Below are 8517 nucleotides of genomic sequence, written 5' to 3'. Positions count from 1 at the left end.
GTAAATGTTATATGTGGTCAAATGTTATGTTGCCTGCACATTGAGTTGAGTATACTAATAAATCCATTAAACTTTATTATTTCTCATAATTGCAAATTATTAGACACTATTATATTTTGATGTGAATTACTCCAATTCATTTAAAAGTGCAAAGGGGTTGTAATCTTAATTCTATTTTATTTTAAACCTTATTTTACATTTTTTATCTTGTTTATCTTAGGCTTTCAATTTGTAATTTATTATTTAATCAATGAAATAAAATATTTATTATGTGTTGCAATGTCTCCATGTGCAGCTAAACATTACTTTGAATCTAATATTATTTAAAAGACATGTGTTTATTAGTGTAGGTTTATTCTTTAAGGTATTGATGTTGTTTTAAATTTCTTCATGCTTCAATTGATTCATGTATGTGCCATATATAAATTGAAAATCTAGTATGATCTAGAGCCTCGACAGAGGAATAAAGGAATTATTAGAGATTTTAAAGCATAGTCTAACCATAACATAGAGATTAGGTGGTTAAGATTTTTGGGTCGTAAGGAGATAGAAGAACTGTTGTTAAGGGGTATCCTATCTAATGCTCTAATGAGATTGATAGAGATGAAGAGTACTTATGCTTTGATCTACAACAATAATAGGTATTGAACCACTCTAAAGCCATAATGTACTTTTAAAAATCATACGTTTAGAATTTCTAAAAATAGTAAATTTTTTACTACATTTGGAGCTGTTACTTTCAATTTGCACCACTCTTTTAAACCATTAAGCATTGTAACTTTAGTTTTTCAGTAAATAATTGTAAAGTGAATTTAGTAAAGTAAATTATTAATTTAATATTTTTTTTCTTTTTTACCTACTTAGTGGTTCTTTGATATCTAATTGGTTTTTACTACTCGATGTTTTATAATTTTTATTTTGTTACATATTTTTGCATGCAGAGTACTAAATAACATGTAGAACTATTTTTTTTACATTGACATTGAGAAGATTTTAAGAAAAATTATAAATACTTAAAATTGAAAAAGATTTCAAAATGGTTGAGCAACTTCCTAAGATGATCAACGTACATCGCTTAGAGAATGCACTTGTGATGTTCTAGAATCTAATTTGGAAGAATTATTCTTTTAATCTTTTAATAAACAACAATCAGAGCTATATAATATCATCTAATAGTAATAAACAAGAAAATATATTCTATAATTCAAAACATAAATGTACTCACTATATTCATTGCCAAAAGTCATATATACCACTTATGATAAATGGTTTTAAGAGAGAATGAGAGGAGAAAGAAATTAGAAGCTCAGATTTGGAGGACTTCTTACTTGTTTAGTGTGACTACTAAAATGCATGTTTTGAGACACTATTCTTATTATTATATGGATTTATTATTACTGCATGAATTTATTATTATTGCATTATTCTACTTCTCCTGCCATTGGATTATTATTTATTAAAAGATTAAAAGATTATTATTTTTTTAAATTAGGTTCTGAAGCATCACAGCACTAGCCCTATGGTTGAATGTATTCATCAAAGTATAAATAAACATATTATTCAAGTTAAAAATTTTGAATTAAAATATGTCATAATCTAGAAGATATAAAACTCTTAGTTTGGAGGAACTCGTACATAAGATTCTAATTTGCATATAATTAGTTTCCTTGAAATTCATACAACCTTTAGATATAATTATGTTAGTGCTGACATTGTTAGACTTAGTTTTTTTTTTCCCATTTCACAGGGATAAAGCTAAAATGTGATTAAATTCATTTCCTCAAGGCTCAATTATAACTTGGAATGATCTTTCTCATAAACTTGAAGCTAAATACTTTCTATTATCTAATACTGTTAAACTTATGAATGATATAACATCTTTTCTCAAATTTGATGATGAATCTATTTATGAATCATAGGAGAGATTTAAAGAACTTATGAAATGTTCTCATCCTACCCTTCCAAATTAGTTAATTATTTAAATCTTTGAACTGGCCTTGGAGAGAATAAGAAGGGATTGATGGCTTTGAAACTAGATACAGAACAGGCTTACGATAGCATGGGGTGGCCTACACTTGGTCAAATTCTTAAATGGTATGGGTTTTTCTATGTTTTCTAACCTTCTCATGGAATGTGTTGTAGATGTGAGATTTTCCATTATTATTAATGGGAAGAATTCTGATTGGATTAATGCTCAAAGTGGCTTCTGTCAAGGATGCCCACTCTCTCCATATCTCTTCATCATGTGCTTCCAGTTGATATCTAATTCTTTAGAGTAGAGGGGACAGAATCTTGGTATTAAAGTCTCTCCTAGAGGCCCTACGATTACACATCTTCTCGATGCAAATGATGTGTTAATCTTCTCTTATGTCTCCATGGTTTTAGCAAAAGCTTTGAAGGCTATTGTGGAAGACTTTTGCAAATAGACGGGCCAAAGGATTGATGTCAGCAAATCTCATATTATCTTTGGTAAGGTGGTTAGATATCCCATAAAAAAGAAGATTGCTAGATTTTTTGGCTACAAAGTAGTTAAGGAGATGAGTTATCTAGGGATAAAGTTGTATCTTAACAGATTAATGATGGCTGATTTCCAAGAAGTATTGAGTAATGTCATGGATAAGCTCAATGCTTGGGGTAAGAAGTCATTATCATTGGGAGGTAAGATTACTCTCATTACAAGCTCTTTGTTATCTATGCCAAACTTTTTAGTAACACATTCCTTGGTTCCTAAAAAAGTGTTGTATGAGTTGGAAAAACTTTGTAGAAATTTCATTTGGCACAAACCTGGTGGAAATCATAGTATGCATTATGTGGCTTGGGGAGAATTGTGTAAACCAAGAAGTATGGGAGGGATGGGACTTCAATCTCCTGTTATGAGGATTGGTTCTTTGAGATCAAAGCTGGCTTGGGACTTTTTTCAAAAACCAGAGACATTATTCTATAGAAAAATCAAGCATAAGTATGGGGATGAGATTATGAATGGTATACACAAGAGGGTAACGTCCAATGCCTGGAAGATCCTGCTAGATGGGGGGAGATAGCTGAAGAACATAACCAGATGGAAGATTGGCTGTGGGGCTAATATCAGTGTGCTGAATGAGGTCTGGTTATTAGACAAGTGCATTAATCGGTGGCCAACGTTTGTTGATTGTGTTTCATTGGAAGGAATGTATGTACACCAGCTGTTATTGAGGGAAGGCCAATGGAACTGTGCTTTGCTTCATGAAGTTTTTCATCCTGATCTCATCATGTTGATCAGTCAAATCTAGATAGATTTCGGTATGGAGGATCGGATGGAGCTGCTGAGTATGTGCTCGGGTAAGTCAGTGTCTGCTTTGTCCTATGAGCATATGCTGAAATGTAAATTTAATATGGATGATGATGGTTATTATAAGTGTATGTATAAACTCAAGCTTAACAAGAAAGTGGAGATATTCTGGTGGAGACTTGGGAAATCTGCAATTCCTACACACTTGTTTCTTAAATACCGTAGGATTGTTGTGGATGAATCATGCGCTAGAGGCTGCAATTCAGTTGAGAATTATGAACACATTATGGTCCAATGAAAATATGTGGTTGAAGTTATTAACCAGATGCTTGAGTGGGGTATGTACATTCTAGTTTTCCAATCGTTAACATGATGTTTGCAGGAGCTAAGAAGGCTAACCTCTCGAAATCCTGGTATTGTTAAAATCTACTGCACTATTGTTTATCTTGCTTGGAAGAATCAGAATGATGTTAAACATGGCAAAGCTGCTTTGCCTTGTTCTTTGGTAGATGCGAATGCTTTATCTTTGGCCATTACTAAAGCTAGTCCACATCTTTCCAATTGGGGTACTAATATTCTTAGGGAGTCTCATGGTTCTTGGTGCCCCCCTCCGAAAGACTGGATGAAGATCAATGTAGATGCTTCATTTCTTAGTTCTAACTGTGCTGGAATCGGTGGCATCTTCAGAGACCACAAGGGAAGGTTCATCATTGCTTTTGGGGTGAATAAAGTCCATTGGGACATTGCTATGCTTGAGTTGGAGGCTGTGTTCTCGGTAAGGGAATACATTAGGAGCTGGATGCTTGAGTATAAAGGGGTGATTATTGAGAGTGACAACCTCAACATTATTACTTTCATACAAGATTCTTTCAAAAAGAATAAGGATTGTGGATAGGTGGCCGGCAAAGGAACTCTTCTTCTTAAATGATTTTCATAAAGTTGTTTTTCAACATGTTCATAGAAGTTGTAATAAAGTATCCAATTTGTGTGCTACTATGGCTTTGGAAAGTTGTTTCTTTTTTGATAGCTTTTCTTTTAATAACATTCCTTCCTTGTTATTGAATTCAATCAAGGAGGAATGTGATCCTTTTTAGCAATTGTAATTAGCTTCTTTGTTACTTAATGCAATTTGGATGCATTTCTTCAAAAAAAAAAAAAAAAAAAACTGGCCTTGGAGATTCCCTTAGATAAATCATTAATGTTGTTACAAGTGGTTCTCCTATGTCAAAGCCTTTGATGAAGCTAATGCTTTTATTGTGGAGATGGATGCCAATAATTTTGAAAGGTCGTCTAAAAAAAATCAATCCTAGAAAAGTACCTATAATTTTTAAATTAGTTTCTTTATCAATTTTAATTGCTCAAGTAGCTATCAGTTCTAAAAATTTAAATAATCTTGGAATTAATTTAGCTCATAATTCACATGTGATCATATAAAAGAATATTTGTGGAGTCTCTAATGATCCAAAAAAAAATTAAGTAGAAATTATCAATGCAATTAATAATAGAACTAATAACTCCTTAAATATCTATAATCCAAGTTCGAGAAATCATCCCAATTTCAATTGGAATAATAATCAAAATAATAATACTAATTAAAACTCTAACTAATTAAATCAAGCAGGGAACTGGAACACCCTCCTCAAACTTTTGTTAACCCAATGCCTAATTATCAACTGGATTTAACTCAAATAACCAAACTAAGGATAAGAAGCCTTCTTTAGAAGACCTAGTTTTACAAATTAGTTTGCATTACGATGTCAAGCTACTATTATTATAAATATTGAAACTTAATTAGTTTATTTAGTTGAGTCTTTAACCAATAGACCCCATGGAACTTTACCAAGTAATACTAAAATAAATTTTAAAGAAAAGGGTAAATAATAATGCAAAGTTATTCAATTGAGGAGCAGGAAAGAGAAAAAGTGATAAGAAATAAGGATAAATATAAGGAGGCATAAATTATAACAGAATTAGTAGAGATTTCCTAGCCTAAGGAACCACTTTAACCTGATAAAGAAGTAAAAAAACTTATTATAGAGGTTGTAGAAAGTCCACCACCACCACAATTTTCCCTAAGATTGTTAACATAAAATTTGGATAGGTAGTTCTCAAGGTTTTTGGAATTATTTAAAATTTAACTATTAATATTCAATTTTTAGAAGCCTTAGAATATGTGCACACCTACGTTAAGTTCATGAAAGACATCTTTAATGAGAAGAGAAGATTAGGTTATTTTAAGCTCGTAGCTTTAACTGAGGAATGTAGAGTAATTCTGTAAAAGAAACTTCCTCAAAAGTTTAAGGACAGTTTTACCATTCTTATGGCTATAACAGATAATTTTTGCTGGAGAGCACTATGTGAATTAGGTGCTAAAATCAATTTAATGTCCTTGTCCATATTCAAAAGACTTGATATAAGAGAAGTCCAACCTACTATTGTTGCTCTTCAGTTAACAAACAATTTATTTATAAATCCAAAAAGGGTAAAAGAGGTTGTGTTAGTTAAGTTACATAAGTTTATTTTTCCAATGGATTTTATTATCTTTTATATAGAAGAAGATAAGGAGAGTTTGATTATTTTAGGTATACCTTTCTTAGCTACTAGTAGGGCCATGATAGATATATAGAAGGGTGTGTTGACAAATTTTATGGGCCCACATGTATTTTATTTTTAGTGTTTATTTACTCAAATCTCATAGCATAACATCTATTCCCTCAAAAGACAAACTGATGCTCGACAATCAATTCAAAAAAAAAAAAGAAATCTATTTTATTTTCATATTCAAATATAGTATAAGGAATATTAAATTCTTCTCAAAATATAAAATAAATATTCACCTATTATTTTAAATATAAAACTAACCAATATATAAAGCAAAGTTTGCATCTATAAGATTCTTCCCCTATCTTAGAGAATTAAGATAGAGCTTATTTTTTATTGGGTTCTATACTCCTTATAGAGACAAGCCACTATTGTTAATTACATATCAAGATAAGTCTTAAGTTAATTCTTGATTAAAGCAAAGAATATTTTTTTTTAAAAATTTATAATGATTTAAGAAAAAAGTTTTGGTTAAAAAGAACCAAAGAAAATATTTATATTTTTTATTTAAAGGTTTTTTAAACTTTAGATTTTAGATGATTAGCTTACCCTTTTAGGGATAGGAGAAATTGAGGGGTATATAATCTGGACAAATGTTTGCCTTGAGTGAATTGTTAGCTAACATCTTAACTACTTACCAATGCCTTATGAAAGCATGAGAAAATAGTTTTATACCATAGGTATATGGGTGATTTAGTTCAAAAACTTTAATTGTGACTCTTTGATATGTAAGTGCTTCTAAATATTGCATCACAATGTTATGTGAAAGTAATGTATAAATAAGACTTTGTTCTTTTATAATATAAGCAATGTATATCCTAGGGTCTTCTGTAAAGTAAAGGTGGACATGGTCCACCATAATAAACTTGAATTTCTACTTTTATATAATATATATTTAAAAATAATTTATTTCTTTAATCTTTAAGTTTTCTGGCTCCTAGATCTTCTATAAGATTCCAAAAGACAATGATCTTTAAAGGAAGAAGAATCATTTCCTTTCGGAGCTTCTAAATTGATATAAGCAATCACCTTAAATATTTTTATAACTCTTTTACAATTTATATATACAAAAAGTCTACAACTTTACATTTAAAAGTTTACATTTACATTCACACCTAGGTACACTCTACTTTTTATATGAAAATAAAAGAGCAATATATAAAGAAAGTATAAGTGCAATGAAGGTGTATAAAGTATAATACATATTATGATTTTAATGGGGCCTATAGAGCTTAAGGTGCACCAACAAGAATAATAAACATGACATTCAAAGTATTTAAAGTAAACACATCAAATATGAATACCCTCTAGAAAAGGTACTCCAAATAATCCAAAATAAACCACCAATCTAACCTAAGCTAGAGTCAGTTATCCTATCAAACCATCTAAAATGTGTGTAAAAAGCTATGTAGTTTGGATAGGTCCTAAGTTTTTTTAAAAGTTATCTATGATTTTATTTTAATTTGTTTAAGATCAAAGATATTTTATTTAACTTAATTTTTATTTAAAAAAAATTTATGAATTATTTAAGGAAATAAATTTTAAATGTTTTAATTATTATTGTAATGTAACTAGGCTAGTTTTGACTTTTGAACCAAATTAATTTCAAATCACTTGAAATCATCATCAGAAGTTCTAATTGACCTCCAAAGATGATTACTGGAGTTTTAAATCATTTGAGAATTTATTTATATTTTGAATTTATTTAATTTTAATTATTTTAACTTTATGATGCAGCTTTTAATCTTCATTGAGAGTATATTGAACTTATGAGTGATTGCACATTACATTGTATTTTTTATTTATTTTGATTTTATTATAATTTATTAAAGATCCCTTTTTAGCATCTTTTAATTTTCATAAAATCAAAAAGGGTATAGAGAGTACAAACTAGGAAAAATAAACCAACTATGTGTCCTTAAGGGTGATATCATAGGGCTCAGGGTTTTAAAAAATATAAATAAAATAATTTGAAGTAATGGTGATTAATTGAAACTCCCAAATGTTTGACCATCACCTAGATAGTTCACCATGAAACCAAGTAAAGGAAAATCTCTTACCTAGAAGTTTCCCAACTAGAGCACATTCCAATTCAGAAATATTTTCTTGAGCTTTATCAATATTAAGGGTGAAGCAAATACCATCCTCATCAACCACCTAATGTTTGAGAAACTTTCCTAAAGGGGTATATGATGGTTTTCTCCAAGAAAAATAGATGCCAAACATTCTAGGCTTCTTTGGGGAATTCTATTTGCTATAATGAGGCTAAAATTCAGCTCCAATAGGCCCCAAAATTTATAGAGAATCCATAGGATAATTAACACAAACAGCTGATGTGCATTGTATTTTAGGGGTGTTTGGTATAAGATTGGATTCAATTTTAGTATGATTTACTAAATTCTGTAAATCAGGATTTAATAAATCCTATGCTCATAAATCCTAAAAAGTGTTTGGAATGACAACTTTTAAATCCTGTTAAATCTAGAGAAGTTGTTTCACAACACATTACAAGATTTAAAATAGTTGTAGATTTAAAATTAAAGGAGTAATATGAGCCACCTCAATACACCTGTTATAAATTAGAGATAAATATATGCTAAATAATAAACTAAATATAAAATCATTCAATAGAAACAACTAAAAGCAAA

At 29.9% G+C, this 8517-nt stretch overlaps 1 non-coding gene across 1 annotated transcript; it reads right to left on the bottom strand.

Annotated features, from left to right (window-relative positions):
* Positions 1–1856: 1856 nt before the first annotated feature.
* LOC114580168 lies at positions 1857–1960 on the bottom strand. The gene has a single exon (XR_003701478.1). It is a non-coding gene; the product is annotated as a small nucleolar RNA R71 (small nucleolar RNA).
* Positions 1961–8517: the final 6557 nt, after the last annotated feature.

Source organism: Dendrobium catenatum, unplaced genomic scaffold (assembly GCF_001605985.2).
Source record: "Dendrobium catenatum unplaced genomic scaffold, ASM160598v2 fragScaff_scaffold_86, whole genome shotgun sequence".
Lineage (NCBI taxonomy): Eukaryota > Viridiplantae > Streptophyta > Magnoliopsida > Asparagales > Orchidaceae > Dendrobium > Dendrobium catenatum.
Note: the sequence above shows the minus strand (reverse complement) of the source record. Positions and strands in the feature narration are given on the sequence as shown.